This window comes from Perca fluviatilis, chromosome 3 (genome assembly GCF_010015445.1).
Source record: "Perca fluviatilis chromosome 3, GENO_Pfluv_1.0, whole genome shotgun sequence".
Classification (NCBI taxonomy): Eukaryota; Metazoa; Chordata; class Actinopteri; order Perciformes; family Percidae; genus Perca; species Perca fluviatilis.
In genome coordinates, this window is record NC_053114.1 from 44,121,200 (window position 1) to 44,140,827 (window position 19,628).

Sequence of the window (19,628 nt, forward strand, 5' to 3'; positions counted from 1 at the left end):
TGGTTCTCTGATTGCAGCTCGTTAAATGTGAATATTTGCTGAAGGCTGCTTTGTAGTCTGGACAGGTCAGACGGAGCTTTGGAAAACGCAAACTCTTTCAGCAGTTCAGTCATTACTTTCAGCTCCCTTTTTAAACTTTAAATTAGTCGAGCTACTTTCCACAATCTTTCCACGTGCCCCCTGGGGTACACATTACCTATCCCGGGTGAGAATCGCTGGCCTTGTTATTTCGTAGGATACCCTACCAACCTGTTTATGAGAAGGCGTTGCTTTAAATCCAGGTTTCTATGCTTGATGCTTCCACTTGAACACACCATAGTAACATAATGATGTAATGAAGATCCACTCTGCTGCCAACTCAACCTCTCTCTCTCTGTCTCTCTCTCTGTCTCTCTCTCTCTCTGTCTCTCTCTCTGTCTCTCTCTCTGTCTCTCTCTCTCTCTGTCTCTCTCTCTCTGTCTCTCTCTCTCTCTCTCTCTCTCTCTCTCTCTCTCTCTGTCTCTCTGTCTCTCTCTCTGTCTCTCTCTCTGTCTCTCTCTCTCTCTCCCCCTTTCTCTCTCATAGTCATAACTAAATCTACACTCTTTATATTTTTATAGCTCTGTGTGTGGGATGTGACTCTACCTGTGTGTGTGTGTGTGTGTGTGTGTGTGTGTGTGTGTTTAAAAGGGAAGGCCGTGTTTGTTTGTGTGTGTGTGTTATGATGAGAGTTTTGTGTGTGTGTGTTAACAGGAAGTGTGTGTGTGTGTGTGTGTGTGTGTGTGTTTGTGTTTGTGTGTGTTAAAGGGGAAGATGAAAGGTGTGTGTGTGTGTGTGTGTGTGTTTGTGTTTGTGTGTGTTAAAAGGGAAGATGAAAGGTGTGTGTGTGTGTGTGTGTGTGTGTGTGTGTGTGTGTGTGTGTGTGTGTGTGTGTGTGTGTTAAAGGGAAGGCTATGATGAAAGGTGTGTGTGTGTGTGTGTGTATTGATGCGTTTGTGATTTGTGCCTGTTAGCCTTCCCGTACGGCTGCTGAAGCTTCATTATCTCGGCCGTTAGCGAACGCGGCGAGGCGCGGAGCCGTGACCGAGCGGCGCTCGGCCAGTTAGAGCGAACACGATTGGCCGATGGGTCCGCTAGTAGTGGAGGAGAGAGGACGAGAACGTGGAGAAGAGCAGGAAGGAAGACAGATGAAAAAATAGAAGCAATATCATGTTTTATACGTTGGTGTAAAAGCGGAAATGCGCTGAACATGAGCTGTTAATGTGGCTCATAAAACATGCAGCATCCATTTAGCCGTGAACTGAGTGACCTGGGCGCCGACTGCCGAATAGTTAGTTTCCTACAGTCTCCACACAGAAATCCAGTTTAAATTTTAAAGAAGAATAATCTTTATTGTTAGAGCATTTGTCCAAAATGAAGGACCTGGAAAAAAAACTCATATACATCAAAATACTGCACTATAGTGCAACTTGCACAAACTTAGGTTTTACTTACATCTTTATACATGCTATTTAAGTAGGTGGGACATTTGTTATTCGCCATTGTACATTCTTTCCTTTGTATTTTTAATCCATAGTTGTTCTTGTCTGGTGGAGATATGCTGGCCCATACACGCTAAAAGTCCTGATTATTTACATGGAGTCTGGTGGAGATATGCTGGCTCTATACACGCTAAAAGTCCTGATTATTTACATGGAGTCTGGTGGAGATATGCTGGCTCTATACACGCTAAAAGTCCTGATTATTTACATGGAGTCTGGTGGAGATATGCTGGCTCTATACACGCTAAAAGTCCTGATTATTTACATGGAGTCTGGTGGAGATATGCTGTCTCTATACACGCTAAAAGTCCTGATTATTTACATGGAGTCTGGTGGAGATATGCTGGCTCTATACACGCTAAAAGTCCTGATTATTTACATGGAGTCTGGTGGAGATATGCTGGCTCTATACACACTAAAAGTCCTGATTATTTACATGGAGTCTGGTGGGTTTGGTGATGATATTTTTCCGAGTGGCCATTTTAAAAGGGAGTCCCTCTGAAAAGAGTCGGTAGTTTCAGCCCTAAATCAGCTCAGTTCTGTTTGATTCTTGTACAGCGCATGTTGTTCTAGTACCAGATGTGCTTGTGGCTGCTGTGTACGCACATCTGTAGCACCACAGGTAAACACAACAGTTAGGGTTGATCTGTGACTTTCCCCCCAAATCAGTTTGAGATGCGAAGCGCTGGTTAACGAGGTTCGTGTGTGTGTGTGTGTGTGTGTGTGTGTGTGTGTGTGTGTGTGTGTGTGTGTGTGTGTGTGTGTGTGTGTGTGTGTGTGTGTGTGTGTGTGTGTGTGTGTGTGTGTGTGTGTGTGTGTGTGTGTGTGTGTGTGTGTGTGTGTGTGTGTGTGTGTGTGTGTGTCCGGCTTTACAGAGAAAGCCGCGTGTGTTATGAGAGGTATGTTGGTGTCCGTGTGTGTGTGTGTTTACAGGGAAAGTCGTGCGCGTGTGTTATGAAAGGTGTGTGTGTGTTTACAGGGAAAGTCGTGCGCGTGTGTTATGAAAGGTGTGTGTGTGTGTGTTTACAGGGAAAGCCGTGTGTGTTTGTGTGTGTTTGTGTGTGTTTGTTTTTACAGGGAAAGGTGTGTGTGTGCGCGCGTGCGTCTGTTATGAGAGGTGTGTGTGTGTGTTTTTACATGGAAAGCCATGTGTGTGTGTGTGTGTGTGTGTGTGTGTGTGTGTGTGTGTGTGTGTGTGTGTGTGTGTGTGTGTGTGTGTGTGTGTGTGTGTGTGTGTGTGTGTGTGTGTGTTTTACATGGAAAGCCGTGTGTGTGTGTGTGTGTGTGTGTGTGTGCGCTATGAGAGGTGTGTGTGCGTTTGTTTGTTTTTTTACAGGGAAAGGTGTGTGTGTGTGTGTGTGTGTGTGTGACTTTGTGTATGTGTGTGTGTGTCTTTGTGTATGTCTAAGTGTGTGTGTGTGTGTGTGTGTGTGTGTGTGTGACTTTTTAAATGATCCTGCCGACATAATGCATAGTGTGATATTAGATGTGAAAAGAAGGAAATGGTTCTAACATTGCTCTTTAGATGTGTGTGAATGTCCCACACCAGGAGTCATTTATATAGTTCTATTTCATAGTGATCCATTATCTGGTCAACAACATGTTCTATTAAAGAAAAGATAGAAAATACATATTTGCGTGTGTGCTGTAAAGTGGTTAAAATCGGTATCGGCTGGCCTTACTCAAAGAAAGTTGACCTTTGACCTGAACACAGACATGCTGAATAAGAAAAGTCAGCAACGTCTCTTCTGTCTGAGAAAGTTTCAAGCTAAGTTTCAAGTAGACAGATCTTTGATGACATTGTTTTATAAATCTTTTATTGAGTCCGTTTTTACTTTTTCCTGTATTTACTGGTATGCTTCTCTTAGTTTAAAACAGAAGAACACATTAGCCATGGTAAATAAAGTTAGCAGCAAAATTATTGGGATTCCACAGGTAAAACTAAATGAACTGCATAATAGACATGTACTGAAAAAGGCGGAATCCATCATGTCTTGTAGTTCTCATCCCCTGTATGCAGAATTTAAGATTTTGCCTTCCGGTTCCCGACTTAGTCAGCCATACGCCAAAACAAATAGATATAAATTCTCCTTTGTACCCTTTGCTATCTCTTTGATAAATTCTGAAAAAAAGAGGTAACATATGCACTGAACTGAATTCTACATTTATATGTTAGGGGTATTAATATATAAATTTGTCGGATGTGTATTGTAAATTTTAATGATGTTGAATGTGTATTGTTTGTGTACTACTTTGCTACTGCAGCAAAACCAATTGCCCCTCGGGGACAAATAAAGGTCTTGAACTTGAAAATCAGAAATCGGAATCGGCCTAGAAAAGTTGTAATCGGTGCATCTCTAAAAAAAGACCCTAGGTTGTATTTTGGGCGAGAGTTGAGCCTAAAATCCCTGTGTGTCTTTGACCTTTGACCCCCATTGAGCAGCTGGTTTGTGTCCACAGCCTCCTGACTGTGAACTGCGCTGCTCTGCGTGCTCAGACACCAGCCAACTTCACATCTTTGTGTAAATCAGTTTAAGATCCTCCCCATCCATCCCCCTCCACATGTGTAGCTGAAGCTGTTAACCCCCTTGCTATCTTCTCCTCTTCTCTCCTCTCCACTCCCAAAGCCAGAATCCCTCCCAGAGTCCCTGAACTCATCTAAAAATCTTTCTTATCTCGGCTCCTTGCCTCGCTCAGTCTCCACGCAGAGGTCGCATCCTCGGCTGTTCCTACTGTACACAGAATTTTAAGAATCCACAAATCTAAATTCAGCCCAACATCTCAAACACACAGAGAATAAAATGGCATCAACACTTGCTTCAGTTAGTTTGGTGTGCTTTCGGGCCACGATTCATCACGATAGCTTGGTTTGTATTGAGATTTTCATGTGTTGCGGTTCGACAGTATTGAGTTTTGCAATTGATTTTAATCCGAAAACCAAAGTTGAATAATACATTTCTAGAGACAATATATCAGGATACATTATTAAAAAAAACTGATTGTTTTCTTAGAAGAATGAACATCGCATCTCAGTCTGACATTTATTTAATTTGGGATTTGACGGCCAACGCAGGCTGTGTGATGCTGACTTGGACAAATGGAAAGAAGAAAGAGAAAAGATATGACCAGCAACACACACACACACACACACACACACACACACACACACACACACACACACACACACACACACACACACACACACACACACACACACACACACAGGGTCGTATTTAGTTTCACACCCTCAGCCTATCTGGCTGTAATCCTGCAGCCTTCAGAGGGCCGTTGGCACACAAACAACAGCACGCCGCTACACACACACACACACACACACACACACACACACACACACACACACACACACACACACACACACACACACACACACACACACACACACACACACAGCCTTCCCTGTTAATACACAGACGCACACTCATCATAACACACACAAAACTCATCTCACACACACGCACACACACACACACACACACCCACCCTTCCCTGTTAATACACAGATGCACACACAACTCTCATCACAACACACACACACACACACACACACACACACACACAGCCTTCCCTGTTAACACACACACACACACACACACACACACACACACACACACACACACACACACACACAACCTTCCCTGTTAACACACACACAACTACAAACACACAAATAGTCGCTTTTCAGAAAAAAAGGATTTATGGGCCCTAAACACACACATTTTAAACAACAGGGTAACAGTGGCTTGGACTTTAACACACACACACACACACACACACACACACACACACACACACACACACACACACACACACACACATCCCCAGCCCTCCTTCACGTGGGTGCAGATTAGCCCGTGGGCGTGCAGGCTGAGGGTCTGTCTCTGGCTCGTTTCGGGTCCCGGGGCAGAATTTTGGGGGCTTCTGACGGGCGCCACGTCGCCTCCCTCCGTTCTGTACGGCATCGGAGACGAGCTGCCATCTGGACGCCGCGCAGCGAGCGCTGGGGAGGACACACATGAAGACGAGGCCCATCTGGCTCTCTGTCCCCCCAGAGCCTCACTGCACAGCGCTACCTTCCCCAAAGTCAGCTATAATGAGCTCAGCCTGCAGACTGCATCGTGTTTTTACTTGTTACAGGAACTATCGGGGATGTTTTCATCTCAGCGAGCGATCCGGTCCACTTCATCCAAGCTTCAAGTGTGTGTTTTTTATTTTTAGTTTCAACTGTATTGTCACAGTGCCAGAGTACAAATTACAAAGACAACAAAATGCAGTTTGCATCCATCCAGAAGTGCAAAAAAAGCAGAAAAGTGCGATGTGATATACAGAGTCTAGTGCAGTGTAGACTGTAGTGTACAGTTGGTTTACAGAAGGTGGTTTAGGGGAATATAAATTAAATATGTGCAGTGTATTAGCAGTTACCTTATAAGAGCAGCATTAATATGGCGATGTGATATGAACAATGTATGAAGAGCATGTACAGATATGTGCAGTGTAGTAGCAGTGACATTATACTAGTAGTAAGAATAACATAGATATATGCAGTGTATTAACAGAATATATTATAAGAAAAACTGAATAAATATGGATATGTAATATGAACAATGTATGAAGAGCATGTACAGATATGTGCAGTGTAGAAGCAGTGACATTATAATAGTAGTAAGAATAATATAGATATATGCAGTGTATTAACAGAATATATTATAAGAAAAACTGAATAAATATGGATATGTAATATGAACAATGTATGAAGAGCATGTACAGATATGTGCAGTGTAGAAGCAGTGACATTATAATAGTAGTAAGAATAATATAGATATATGCAGTGTATTAACAGAATATATTATAAGAAAAACTGAATATGGATATGTAATATGAACAATGTATGAAGAGCATGTACAGATATGTGCAGTGTAGAAGCAGTGACATTATAATAGTAGTAAGAATAATATAGATATATGCAGTGTATTAACAGAATATATTATAAGAAAAACTGAATAAATATGGATATGTAATATGAACAATGTATGAAGAGCATGTACAGATATGTGCAGTGTAGAAGCAGTGACATTATACTAGTAGTAAGAATAATATAGATATATGCAGTGTATTAACAGAATATATTATAAGAAAAACTGAATAAATATGGATATGTAATATGAACAATGTATGAAGAGCATGTACAGATATGTGCAGTGTAGAAGCAGTGACATTATAATAGTAGTAAGAATAATATAGATATATGCAGTGTATTAACAGAATATATTATAAGAAAAACTGAATATGGATATGTAATATGAACAATGTATGAAGAGCATGTACAGATATGTGCAGTGTAGAAGCAGTGACATTATAATAGTAGTAAGAATAATATAGATATATGCAGTGTATTAACAGAATATATTATAAGAAAAACTGAATATGGATATGTAATATGAACAATGTATGAAGAGCATGTACAGATATGTGCAGTGTAGAAGCAGTGACATTATAATAGTAGTAAGAATAATATAGATATATGCAGTGTATTAACAGAATATATTATAAGAAAAACTGAATAAATATGGATATGTAATATGAACAATGTATGAAGAGCATGTACAGATATGTGCAATTTAGCAGTAACATTATAATAGTAAGAATAATATAGATATATGCACGCTGGAAACTAAGAATGACATCAAGGGCCAGACATGTTTAGTTTATTCACATGCTTTTATTTCATTGAAAAAGTCAAGGATCTTTTACTGGATTATTGCATTGCGTGTCTCATATAGTCTTCTCTCTTACAGTTTGGTCCACATAAAGCCCCAAAAAAAGTAACTTAGCCATCAAAGAAAAAAGCGACAAAAACGTCAGAAAAAGTGGCAAAAACAATCGGAAGAAATGGCACCAAAAGCGTCTGCAAAATGACAAAAACTTCAGAAAAAGCGACAAACAACTAGACAAACTGTATTGGGAACCTAAATTGATATGCGGGCCGGATCATAATCTGCAAGGGGCCAGGTTTGGCCCGCGGGCCTCGAGTTTGACACACGTGAACTAGAACGTGACTTTTACAAACTGGAATCCGAAGAGTTTGACTGCTTTTTCCATTCAACAAAAGAAATGACTCGAACCTGTTAATCGATTATCTTAAATAGTTGGCGATTTTTCATGCTGCGAGCTTATTGGCTCTCTCCTTATTTGATGAGGTTTACATTATTCAGTTAAAAGTTTGTATTTGCAGTGTTTCCTTTTTAGGATTGTTTGAAACTGAGCTGCCACAGAGGTTAGAGTCGGTGCCTAAGAAGTATTGAATCGGTACCCAGCTCTACCAAAGAATCGATTATAATATTGTATCGTGATTAAAAGTTGTGATTTCCAGCCCTAGTGAAGACCATTTCATGTCCTGTCCAACTGTTTTTAGGAGGTTAGCGTTCTCACATTCAGCTTGTTGGACAAGTTAAGGCTTACAGTGCATGGGGGCGAAAAAGGGGCTTTGGAGAACCATTTCCTAATGGAGGACATTAGCCACTTTCCGACCAGGTAGTCACAGGAACGTAGTTCTAGGAACAGTCCACTTCTAAGCAGATCTACTAACTACTCTCTCCCAAAACCGGTTTTCCCATTTGCATTCACACTGGCCCAGTGGCCACAGGGACTATAGGAGGGGTAAGGGAGTGATGCAGGCACGGCAACGGTCTTTATAGCGTTAAAATCAGGAAACAAATACACCAAAAAAGTATGAACTAAATCTAATGTATATAGCATATTTGTCATAATTTAAACAAGTCTCCTGAAGAGAAACGGGTATCTCTCTCTCCCCGGCCTCTGTCGGCTGCTGTGTGTGTGTGTGTGTGTGTGTGTGTGTGTGTGTGTGTGTGTGTGTGTGTGTGTGTGTGTGTGTGTGTGTGTGTGTGTCTGTCTCCGGTCTGAGAGACCTCCGGCCTACAGCGGGGGTCTCTGAGCCAGTCATGGCCGAGCGACGAGCTCGTGGCCGGGGGCAGGCGCCTGCCGGCTGTCGCCTCACTTCATGGAGCTTCCCGCCTCCAAAAACTTTGAGGCAAATTGTCAATTCGGCATCGATTTTTGCAAGACTGCCTATATTCGAAATGTTAACAGTTCATTTCTCGCCTTAAACGTTGTCAGAAGCGAATTTAGTGATGAATAAGATGGCGAAAATTGTTAAAATTGGCCCGTTGTTGGTCTGTCTGTACCGAAAACCAGACCCTGGTTGACCTAGGTCCCGATGCTGAAAAGGGAACAGCGAAAAGACCCTGCTCTGAAGGAGGAGCTGAAAGAGTTACAGGAACTGCAGCCATAGGGACTTAAAAATCCCCAAATTGGTCCAGTCGGAACACGAGAAAAAAAGAGAATTTTATTTAAACTGCAAAACTGCAAAAATCCCTCCGGTCGGAAAGCGGCTATTGTCGTGTTTGAGAGAGACCAACACAAAGCTGGAAGAGCACCAGCGTCTCAAATATCCCTGGTCTGCATTAAGACTTCCTCCATCACGTGATGTATTTCACAGGTTTTAGTGTTAAGAGCAGATAACATAGTTTATTTGTCATTGTACACAGATACAACGAGACATTGTTTGGAACAAACCTGAGATGCCCACAGCTAAAAAAACTAAAATACATAAATAAGGTAAATAAATACATAATTACACATGATATGCAAATATGCAAATTGCACTTTGCACCCATAAAAATGCTTTTGCAGTGACTAATGTGTTTACACTAGCACACAGGTTGGCTTGGTGGTGGGGGGGGCAGAGGAGGTGGAGTGTGTTCATCAGTGCAACTGCATGTGGATAAAACCGGTTGCTTAGCCTACTGAATTGCATTTCATTGTGAAGCACTTTGTGATTTTTATCTGTGAAAGGTGCTATACAAATAAATTTTACTTACTTACTTACTTACTACTGGTGCGGGCGTAGAGTGCTCTGTAGCGCCTGCCAGATGGCGAGAGGGTGAAGAGCCAGTGTCCAGGATGGGTTGGGTCCTTGCAGATGCTTAGGGCCTTCTCGCTACAGCGGCTTCTGTGAATTTCCTCCAGTGTTGCGAGCTGTGCTCCGATGATTTCCTGAGCTGCAGCAGCGATGACGCGTTCTGGTGCCTTCCTGTTGTCCGCGGCGCAGCCATGATACCAAGTAGTGATGCAGTATGTGATAATAAGCCGCTTTCCGACCAGGTAGTCACAGGAACGTAGTTATAGGAAAAGTCAACTTCTAAGCAGTTCTACTAACTACTCTCCCCCAAAACCGTTTTTTTTTCCAATTTGCATTCGCTCTGGCCCAGTGGCCACATGGACTATAGGAGGGGTAAGGGATCAATTTTCGCAAGACTGCCGATATTCGAAATGTTAACAGTTCATTTCTCGCCTAAAACGTTGTCAGAAGTGAATTTTAGTGATGAATAAAGATGGCGAAAATTGTTAAAATTGTCCCGTTGTTTGTCTGTCTGTAACGGAAACATTACATTACATTACATGTCATTTAGCTGATGCTTTTATCCAAAGCGACTTACAATTGCTGTATATGTCAGAGGTCACACGCCTCTGGAGCAACTAGGGGCGAAGCGTCTTGCTCAGGGACTCATTGGTTGATGTATCGCACTGGGATTCGAACCCTGGTCTCCCGCACCAAAGGCATGTGTCAAATCCACTGCGCCATCACCACCCCCCCCCTCCCCCCCTCGAAAAACTCCTCTGAAACCTGACCCTTGTTGACCTAGGTCCCTATGCTGAAAAGGGAACAGCGAAAAGACCCTAACCCTGAAGTAGGAGCTGAAAGAGTTCCAGGAACTGCAGCCCAGAGGAACTTAAAAATCCCCAAATTGGTCCAGTCGGAACACAAGAAGAAAATAATTTTTATGTTCTACGAACTGCAGATAATCCCTTCGGTCAGAGACTCAATGGTACGTCTGTAGAAGTTGCTGTTGAAGAAATTCACGAGAACCCGCTGCAGCGAGAAGGCCCTGAGCGTTTGAAGTTGGGACTTCAAATGAACGACTGTCGCAGTGCGAGCGTTTCACAAAACGCATCAGATGACATTTTGTTGAGCCAATGAGCTTACAGTACAGGCCAAAAGTTTGGACACACCTTCTCATTCAATGTGTTTCCTTTTTATTTTCATGACTATTTACATTGTAGATTCTCACTGAAGGCATCAAAACTATGAATGAACACATATGGAATTATGTACTTAACAAAAAAGTGTGAAATAACTGAAAACATGTCTTATATTTTAGATTCCTCAAAGTAGCCACCCTTTGTTTTTTTTATTAATAAGGGAAAAACTTCCACTAGTTAACCCTGACAAAGCACACCTGTGAAGGTAAAACCATTTCAGGTGACTACCTCATGAAGCTCATTGAGAGAACACCAAGGGTTTGCAGAGTTATCAAAAAAAATCAAAGGGTCTTACTTCCCAGGATGCTTTTGTATTTGGGTTTAAAATCTTCAGAAAACCTTGTGTCTCTTTGTGCATGCCATGAGGCCTGTTATGTTTTCCTTAATGCATGTGTTCTCGGATGAGTCACGGCGCTGTTCGGCGGTCCCTCTCTGCGCGGTCTTCTCTCGTCAATCACCTCAGCCACAAAAGATCCATCTCCCGCTGTGATTCGAAAGTGGCTGCTAATGCGATGCTGCTGTAAAAGCCCAATAGGTTAGCCCGGTGCTGGGGCCGAAAATAGCACAGGATGGAAAAAACATGAGAGGCAGTGTTGGTGGGGGGGCATGTTGTTCTGCAGCAACGGTGGGAAGATGAAATATTATGCAAGACACTCTGAGTTACATATCTGTGAATATGAAAAAACAGGCGTTCACAATGAACTGACACAGGATTTTATAACTCTGTAAGGTTCTCTCTCTGTATTATTGTTCTAATTTCTTTTTTTTTTTCATTTCTATTCTTTCTAAGAATTGTAATTGAAGTCAGTGATGATTTTGCACTTTGACTCGTGGTTATTGGCCCGATTGTGCAGAAACGGTTGCTGTTCTGAAATGAATTGATATGGCATCCAGTGTTGAAGTCAAGACCAGCTAAAACTGGACCAAGTTATCACCAAGACCAGAGTGTTTCGAGACAGAGACAAGACCAAGAGAATGCAGGTCTCGGTCTTGTCTCGGTCTTGTCTCGGTCTCTACCCCTAAAAGTCTCGGTCTCGACCCCTAAAAGTCTCGGTCTTGTCTCGGTCTCTACCCCTAAAAGTCTCGGTCTTGTCTCTGTCTCGACCCCTAAAAGTCTCGGTCTTGTCTCGGTCTCTACCCCTAAAAGTCTCGGTCTTGTCTCTGTCTCGACCCCTAAAAGTCTCGGTCTTGTCTCGGTCTCAACCCCTAAAAGTCTCGGTCTCGACCCCTCAAAGTCTCGGTCTTGTCTCGGTCTCTACCCCTAAAAGTCTCGGTCTTGTCTCGGTCTCAACCCCTAAAAGTCTCGGTCTCGACCCCTCAAAGTCTCGGTCTTGTCTCGGTCTCAACCCCTAAAAGTCTCGGTCTTGTCTCGGTCTCAACCCCTCAAAGTCTCGGTCTCGACCCCTAAAAGTCTCGGTCTTGTCTCGGTCTCTACCCCTAAAAGTCTCGGTCTTGTCTCGGTCTCTACCCTAAAGTCTCGGTCTCTACCCCTAAAAGTCTCGGTTTCGACCCCTAAAAGTCTCGGTCTCGACCCCTAAAAGTCTCGGTCTCCGCCCCTAAAAGTCTCGGTCTCGACCCCTAAAAGTCTCGGTCTTGACCCCTCAAAGTCTCGGTCTTGTCTCGGTCTCTACCCCTAAAGTCTCGGTCTTGTCTCGGTCTCAACCCCTAAAAGTCTTGGTCTTGTCTCGGTCTCTACCACTAAAAGTCTCGGTCTTGTCTCGGTCTCAACCCCTAAAAGTCTCGGTCTTGTCTCGGTCTCTACCCCTAAAAGTCTCGGTCTTGTCTCGGTCTCGACCCCTAAAAGTCTCGGTCTCAGCCCCTAAAAGTCTCGGTCTTGTCTCGGTCTCGACCCCTCAAAGTCTCGGTCTTGTCTCGGTCTCGACCCCTCAAAGTCTCGGTCTTGTCTCGGTCTCGACCCCTCAAAGTCTCGGTCTTGTCTCGGTCTCGACCCCTCAAAGTCTCGGTCTTGTCTCGGTCTCTACCCCTCAAAGTCTCGGTCTTGTCTCGGTCTCAACCCCTAAAGTCTCGGTCTTGTCTCGGTCTCTACCCCTCAAAGTCTCGGTCTTGTCTCGGTCTCTACCCCTCAAAGTCTCAGTTTTGTCTCGGTCTCAACCCCTCAAAGTCTCGGTCTTGTCTCGGTCTTGTCTCGGTCTCTACCCCTAAAAGTCTCGGTCTTGTCTCAGTCTCTACACCTCAAAGTCTCGGTCTCAACCCCTCAAAGTCTCGGTCTCAACCCTTAAAAGTCTCGGTCTGGACCCCTCAAAGTCTCGGTCTTGTCTCGGTCTCGACCCCTCAAAGTCTCGGTCTTGTCTCGGTCTCGACCCCTCAAAGTCTCGGTCTTGTCTCGGTCTCGACCCCTCAAAGTCTCGGTCTTGTCTCGGTCTCGACCCCTCAAAGTCTCGGTCTTGTCTCGGTCTCCACCCCTCAAAGTCTCGGTCTTGTCTTGGTCTCGACCCCTCAAAGTCTCGGTCTTGTCTCGGTCTCGACCCCTCAAAGTCTCGGTCTTGTCTCGGTCTCGACCCCTCAAAGTCTTGGTCTTGTCTCGGTCTCTACCCCTAAAAGTCTCGGTCTTGTCTCAGTCTCTACACCTCAAAGTCTCGGTCTCAACCCCTCAAAGTCTCGGTCTTGTCTCGGTCTCGACCCTTCAAAGTCTCTGTCTTGTCTCGGTCTCGACCCCTCAAAGTCTCGGTCTTGTCTCGGTCTCGACCCCTCAAAGTCTCGGTCTTTTCTCGGTCTCGACCCCTCAAAGTCTCGGTCTTGTCTCGGTCTCGACCCCTCAAAGTCTCGGTCTTGTCTCGGTCTCAACCCCTCAAAGTCTCAGTTTTGTCTCGGTCTCTACCCCTCAAAGTCTTGGTCTTGTCTAAGTCTCAACCCCTCAAAGTCTCGGTCTCTACCCCTCAAAGTCTCGGTTTTGTCTCGGTCTGGACCCCTCAAAGTCTCGGTCTTGTCTCGGTCTCTACCCCTCAAAGTCTCGGTTTTGTCTCGGTCTCTACCCCTCAAAGTCTCGGTCTTGTCTCAGTCTCAACCCCTCAAAGTCTCGGTCTCTACCCCTAAAAGTCTCGGTCTTGTCTCGGTCTCTACCCCTAAAAGTCTCGGTCTTGTCTCGGTCTCGACCCCTCAAAGTCTCGGTCTTGTCTCGGTCTCAACCCCTCAAAGTCTCGGTCTTGTCTTGGTCTCTACCCCTCAAAGTCTCGGTCTTGTCTCGGTCTCAACCCCTAAAAGTCTCGGTCTTGTCTCGGTCTCGATACGCTCTGGTCTTGGTGATGACTTGGACTCGGTTTAGGTGGTCTTGACTACAAAACTGGCTGCAACTATATATGGTAAAAATGGTGAAAAATAACGTCCTCAAATGTCTTATTTTGTCCACAACTCAAAGACATACAGTTTCCAGAAGAAACAAAGCTGCAATCATAAGTTTGACTCCAACAGATTTAATAGATTATCAAAATAGTTTGTCGTTTTATTTGACAAGTGATGAGCGCTAATGACGACAACAACAACGAGACGAAATTTTAAGAAACTGATCTTGTGATTTCTCTTTTAATAATGACAGCAAAGAGCAGCTTTCTCTGCCGTTTGACTGACAGCTCAATGGATCCTCTGTCGCTTATCTCGTTTGATATTCAGCCCGTTTTTCTCTCCGTCTTCTCATACCTGCTTTTCTGTATTTCTTTGCAGACTGGATTTTCTCCGGAGGTTTCCATCGGAGTCGTCACAGTTTCCCCAACGCTGGTTTTTACATCTGCCAATCTGGTGAGGAACAAATGCTGGTTTATTTTATATTCTCTTCTTACACTTGCACTCCTGTCTCCTCCGCTCAGTGATTGTGTGTGTGTGTGTGTGTGTGTGTGTGTGTGTGTGTGTGTGTGTGTGTGTGTGGGAGTGTGAAATGGTTTTATCATCGGCGAGGAAAATGGCTGCATGTGAAGTATAAAATCAGCCGTTATGGAGACAATAAGGGGTATCGGTTTATGTGTGAGACTCACGGATAGTACACAGAAAACGAAAGAAAGGTTTCACCTCTTTGTTGTGGATTCCTTTGCATTCGTGTTGACGTGACTGGTTGGTTGGTTTTCTGATTTATTTGCCTTGTCTCTGAATGACATGAGACATGGGCGATTTTAGACCATTTGTTTTTTCAGCCCCGCTAAAAATTATAATAAAAAAACTTAAAGGTCCCATGACATGCTGCTTTTTGGATGCTTTTATATAGACCTTAGTGGTCCCCTAATACTGTATCTGAAGTCTCTTTTATATAGACCTTAGTGGTCCCCTAATACTGTATCTGAAGTCTCTTTTATATAGACCTTAGTGGTCCCCTAATACTGTATCTGAAGTCTCTTTTATATAGGCCTTAGTGGTCCCCTAATACTGTATCTGAAGTCTCTTTTATATAGACCTTAGTGGTCCCCTAATACTGTATCTGAAGTCTCTTTTATATAGACCTTAGTGGTCCCCTAATACTGTATCTGAAGTCTCTTTTATATAGGCCTTAGTGGTCCACTAATACTGTATCTGAAGTCTCTTTTATATAGACCTTAGTGGTCCCCTAATACTGTATCTGAAGTCTCTTTTATATAGACCTTAGTGGTCCCTTAATGTGGTAAAACCTCTTGGTCTGTAACTGTCTCTCTGCGGTTTGCTGCTGAGCAGGAAGTCTTCTCTCTATCAGAGTTACTGAGACTGAACCAGACCGTACTAATAAGAGACTAAGGACCATTTTCATAGTCGCTTGTTCTGTCGATCGATTAGTTGCGGTTGTCTCTAAAATGTCAGAAAATGGTGAATAATGTGGATCAGTGTTTCCCCAAAAAAGCCCAAGATGACATCCTGACTCAAAGATCTTCAGTGTCCTGTCCCAGAGGAGAGAAGACACTAGAACAATATTCACATTCAACACACTGACATCAGAGAATGTTGACTTGTGTGTGTGTGTGTGTGTGTGTGTGTGTGTGTGTGTGTGTGTGTGTGTGTGTGTGTGTGTGTGTGTGTGTGTGTGTGTGTGTGTGTTGTGTGTGTGTGTGTGTGTGTGAGTGTGTGTGTGCGTGTGTGAGTGTGCGTGTGTGTTTGTGTGTGTCTGCGCGCGCGTGTGTGTGCTTGTGTTTTTGTGTGTGTGTGCACGTGTGTGTCTGCATGTGTGTTATGATGAGAGTTGTGAGTGTGCGTCTGTGTATTAACAGGGAAGGCTGTGTGTGTGTGTGTGTGTGTGTGTGTGTGTGTGTGTGTGTGTGTGTGTGTGTGTGTGTGTGTCTCTCTCTTGGAAGAAGTATTCAGATATTTTACGTAAGTAAAAGTACTAATACCACACTGTAAAAATACTCTGTACAAGTAAACACTCAAGTAAAGTACAATTACCTAAAATGTACTTGATTTAATGCACTCAGTTAGATTCCACCACTGGTGTGTGTGTGTGTGTGTCTTTGTGTATATGTTTTTGTGTGTGTGTGTGTGTGTGTGTGTGTGTTGTTTATATGTGTCTGCGTGTGTTTGTGTGCGTGTGTGTGTGTGTGTGTGTGTGTGTGTGTGTCTGTATGTGCGTGTGTTTGTGTCTCTGTGTGTCTGTGTGTGTGTGTACAAGCTCATTAGAAGTCTTAGAGGTCATCTGCAGCCGAGAGGCGAGCACATCAATCAGTCAGAGGCGTTGCATTTCTGCACACAGCAGGTACACACACACACACACACACACACACACACACACACACACACACACACACACACAAAGGTGACCTGACATGACCACAGGGCACGCACCGACAATGCCTCGCTCCTAATCCTCTGACCTGTGACCCCCTCCACTGCTCCCGGCCTCTGATTGGACAGATAACAAACATTAGATGATGCTGATTGGGTCGTCTGGGTCTCTGCGGGGGCTGGAGTCCTTCGTGTTTAATGAGTTTGGGTTCCCAGGACAGGGACAGGTTTTCTCTCCTGAGGGGTCTCTGTCAGCGTCCAGAGGCGAAGGAAAAAAGCTTGAGGGATGAAATGGATTCTCCTGCCCGGACTGCTGATGAAATCTAGCTTTTATCAGTCCCTCCAGAAAAACTTGATTTTGCGATTTTTCAAATATGCCGCATAAATTGCCGATTTCTGTGCAAAAAATGCGGTGCTTGCATGATTTCATAATCCCCACATTTTCGTTGCAAAAAAGTCTCATAATATACAGTACAGGCCAAAAGTTTGGACACACCTTCTCATTCAATGTGTTTCTTTATTTTCATGACTATTTACATTGTAGATTCTCACTGAAGGCATCAAAACTATGAATGAACACATATGGAATTATGTACTTAACAAAAAAGTGTGAAATAACTGAAAACATGTCTTATATTTTAGATTCTTCAAAGTAGCCACCCTTTGCTTTTTTTGATAACTCTGCAAACCCTTGGTGTTCTCTCAATGAGCTTCATGAGGTAGTCACCTGAAATGGTTTTACCTTCACAGGTGTGCTTTGTCAGGGTTCATTAGTGGAATTATTTCCCTTATTAATAAAAAAGCAAAGGGTGGCTACTTTGAAGAATCTAAAATATAAGACATGTTTTCAGTTATTTCACACTTTATTGTTAAGTACATAATTCCATATGTGTTCATTCATAGTTTTGATGCCTTCAGTGAGAATCTACAATGTAAATAGTCATGAAAATAAAAAGGAAACTCATTGAATGAGAAGGTGTGTCCAAACTTTTGGCCTGTACTGTATCTCAGCAGAAAGTTGAAAAATGTTGCGTTTACTTCACACAAGAGCAGCCATTTAGCCCCTGTTGCCATGGGAACGTTATGAAGTGACATAATTACGCAAGTTCCCGCAATTTCAGCGCATAAAATTGCATAAATATCCCGCTCAGCTGATAGATGGATGAAGTTGGTTGCGTCTTGGCATAAATGTTCTCGTGAAGCGCAATCTCAGCTTATTCTGTACAAATTACTTAATAGAAACCACTGGACCCCCAGTAAAATGGCCAACCTAAAACTTAAGGACAGTAACACATGTTGGAGGTGTGAGAAGGAAGTGGGTACTCCGGTACACATGTTGTATTCTTGTGAAAAAAATGCACATTTGTGGGATAGGGTTGTTACCCTCTTGAATGATCTATTCGGATTACAACTCACCAAGACCCCAGCTCTGTGTATTCTGGGTCTGCTGCCAGACAATAACACTCTGACCGGTAGACAAAGACTATGGATACGTCTGGCTACTACAACAGGGTGTAGAATAATTCTGCGGCACTGGAAGTCATCTGCTCTGTGCTGTTTTAGAGAATGGACTGAACAAATGAAAAGAATGGCTACGTATGAGCGAGTCACTTACAGAGTAATGGGGAGAGAGGATATCTTAAATCAGGTCTGGGGTTCCTTCCTGATGGCAATAGAGGGGTTGTCTGTCTGAATATAAGGCACCGGTTCTGTTCCAATCCAATATAGTGTTTGACTAATAGAATAATGTATTGTAATGTAAGGCACGTGATGTTTTTTTTTTTTCTTCTTTCTGTATTCGTAAAACCGGACAGTGGATGATATAGATGTTGTGTCGGTTGTGATGGTGACATAGGTTGTACTGTCTGTAAACATTTTAATAAAACAAAAAACTGCATAAATATCATATAGCATATTCCATCGCATTTTTTTAAGAAAACGTGCCGCATAATCAAGGATTTTTGCCCCGCAACAATCAAGTAAAAAACTCCGCATTTTTCTGGAAGGACTGTTTTAAAGCAAGTTCTGGGACAATCAGTGACTGTCCATTGTCCCTGCTGAATAAACAAATAAATTAATATCTGACCACATATTTGAAGAGTGTGATCAGAGCAGTGGATCATAACTGGAAGAATCTGACGTGCTGCGAGGCTGTGGTTATGCGACTGTTCGCTTGTACAACACGCTGTGACATTTGACTTGTCTTTGACTGTAGAAGGGATCATAAGGAATAGATAAAAGCATCTCTCTCTTCAGAAGAAGCTCTCAGATATGGGGGGGGGGAGGTTTCACTGTAGTCTGTGTGTGTGTGTGACTCTGTTGGCCGTCCAACTACCTAACTCCAAAATCTAGTTCACTTCAAGTTTATTGTCATATGCATATTAGTACGAAGTACCACAGCAATGAAATACAATGTGCCTTAGCACTCTCTCAGCACCACTCAATAATAACAATGTTAAAAACATAATAGCATTAAAAACTTCATAGAATATCCAAACACAGTATACATAAGCGACTAAGTGACCTATACTGTGTCTTTCTGTGTATTTCTGGGGCAGTTCTTGGCTGTAGGAAGCGTTCCGTATACAGCGGACAATAATAATCGTGATTATGATTTCGGCTCCCAATGATCCCAAAAACAGAATCATCGAGAGAAACAAATATTTAGCTCATTACGTTTTGCAAAGTAAACTTTATTTTCTCTTGTGTTCTGGAAAAAAAGTTTAATTAGTTTAAATAGGTTAAAGTATTAAGGCAAATTTCACAGTTGTATGTGTCCTTTTCTACTGTTGATTTATTTAACTTTTTTCCCCACTGTTTTTTTTTTTAAGTTCAATAATTGCAACATCTTTCCAGAAGTGTACGAATAATCGTGTTTAAATTATCGTGATTACAGTATTGACTGAAATAATCGTGATTGTATAGTTTTTCCATAATCGAGCAGCGGCATCAATTCACGCGCAATCGCAAGGTAATGTAAGTCAATCCAATCCAACTTTATTTGTTAAGCGCTTTAAAACAACCAAAAGTTGAACAAAGTGCTGTACAGAAAAATAAATCAAACATCAAAAATAAAATACATAACAATGTAACATGAATACAAAATATTAGTTGCACAATAATAAAAAAAAAAGTACATCAAGTCAACATCATACTAGGTGTCAAAGGCCACAGAGAAGAGATGGGTTTTAAGACGGCATTTAAAAACAGACCCAGAAGAGGCCTGTTTAACGTGCAGAGGCACATCAGTCCTTAATTTAGGAGCCGCCACAGCAAAGG

At 42.9% G+C, this 19,628-nt stretch overlaps 1 long non-coding RNA gene across 2 annotated transcripts in view; it reads left to right on the plus strand.

The window, feature by feature from the left end:
* Positions 1-19,628, plus strand: part of LOC120555408 — a 63,162-nt gene that overhangs the window by 24,478 nt on the left and 19,056 nt on the right. For both annotated transcript variants that reach the window (XR_005638708.1, XR_005638707.1), the window contains exon 2: positions 14,337-14,411. This is a non-coding gene — a long non-coding RNA (uncharacterized LOC120555408). The remainder of the gene's footprint in view (positions 1-14,336; positions 14,412-19,628) is intronic.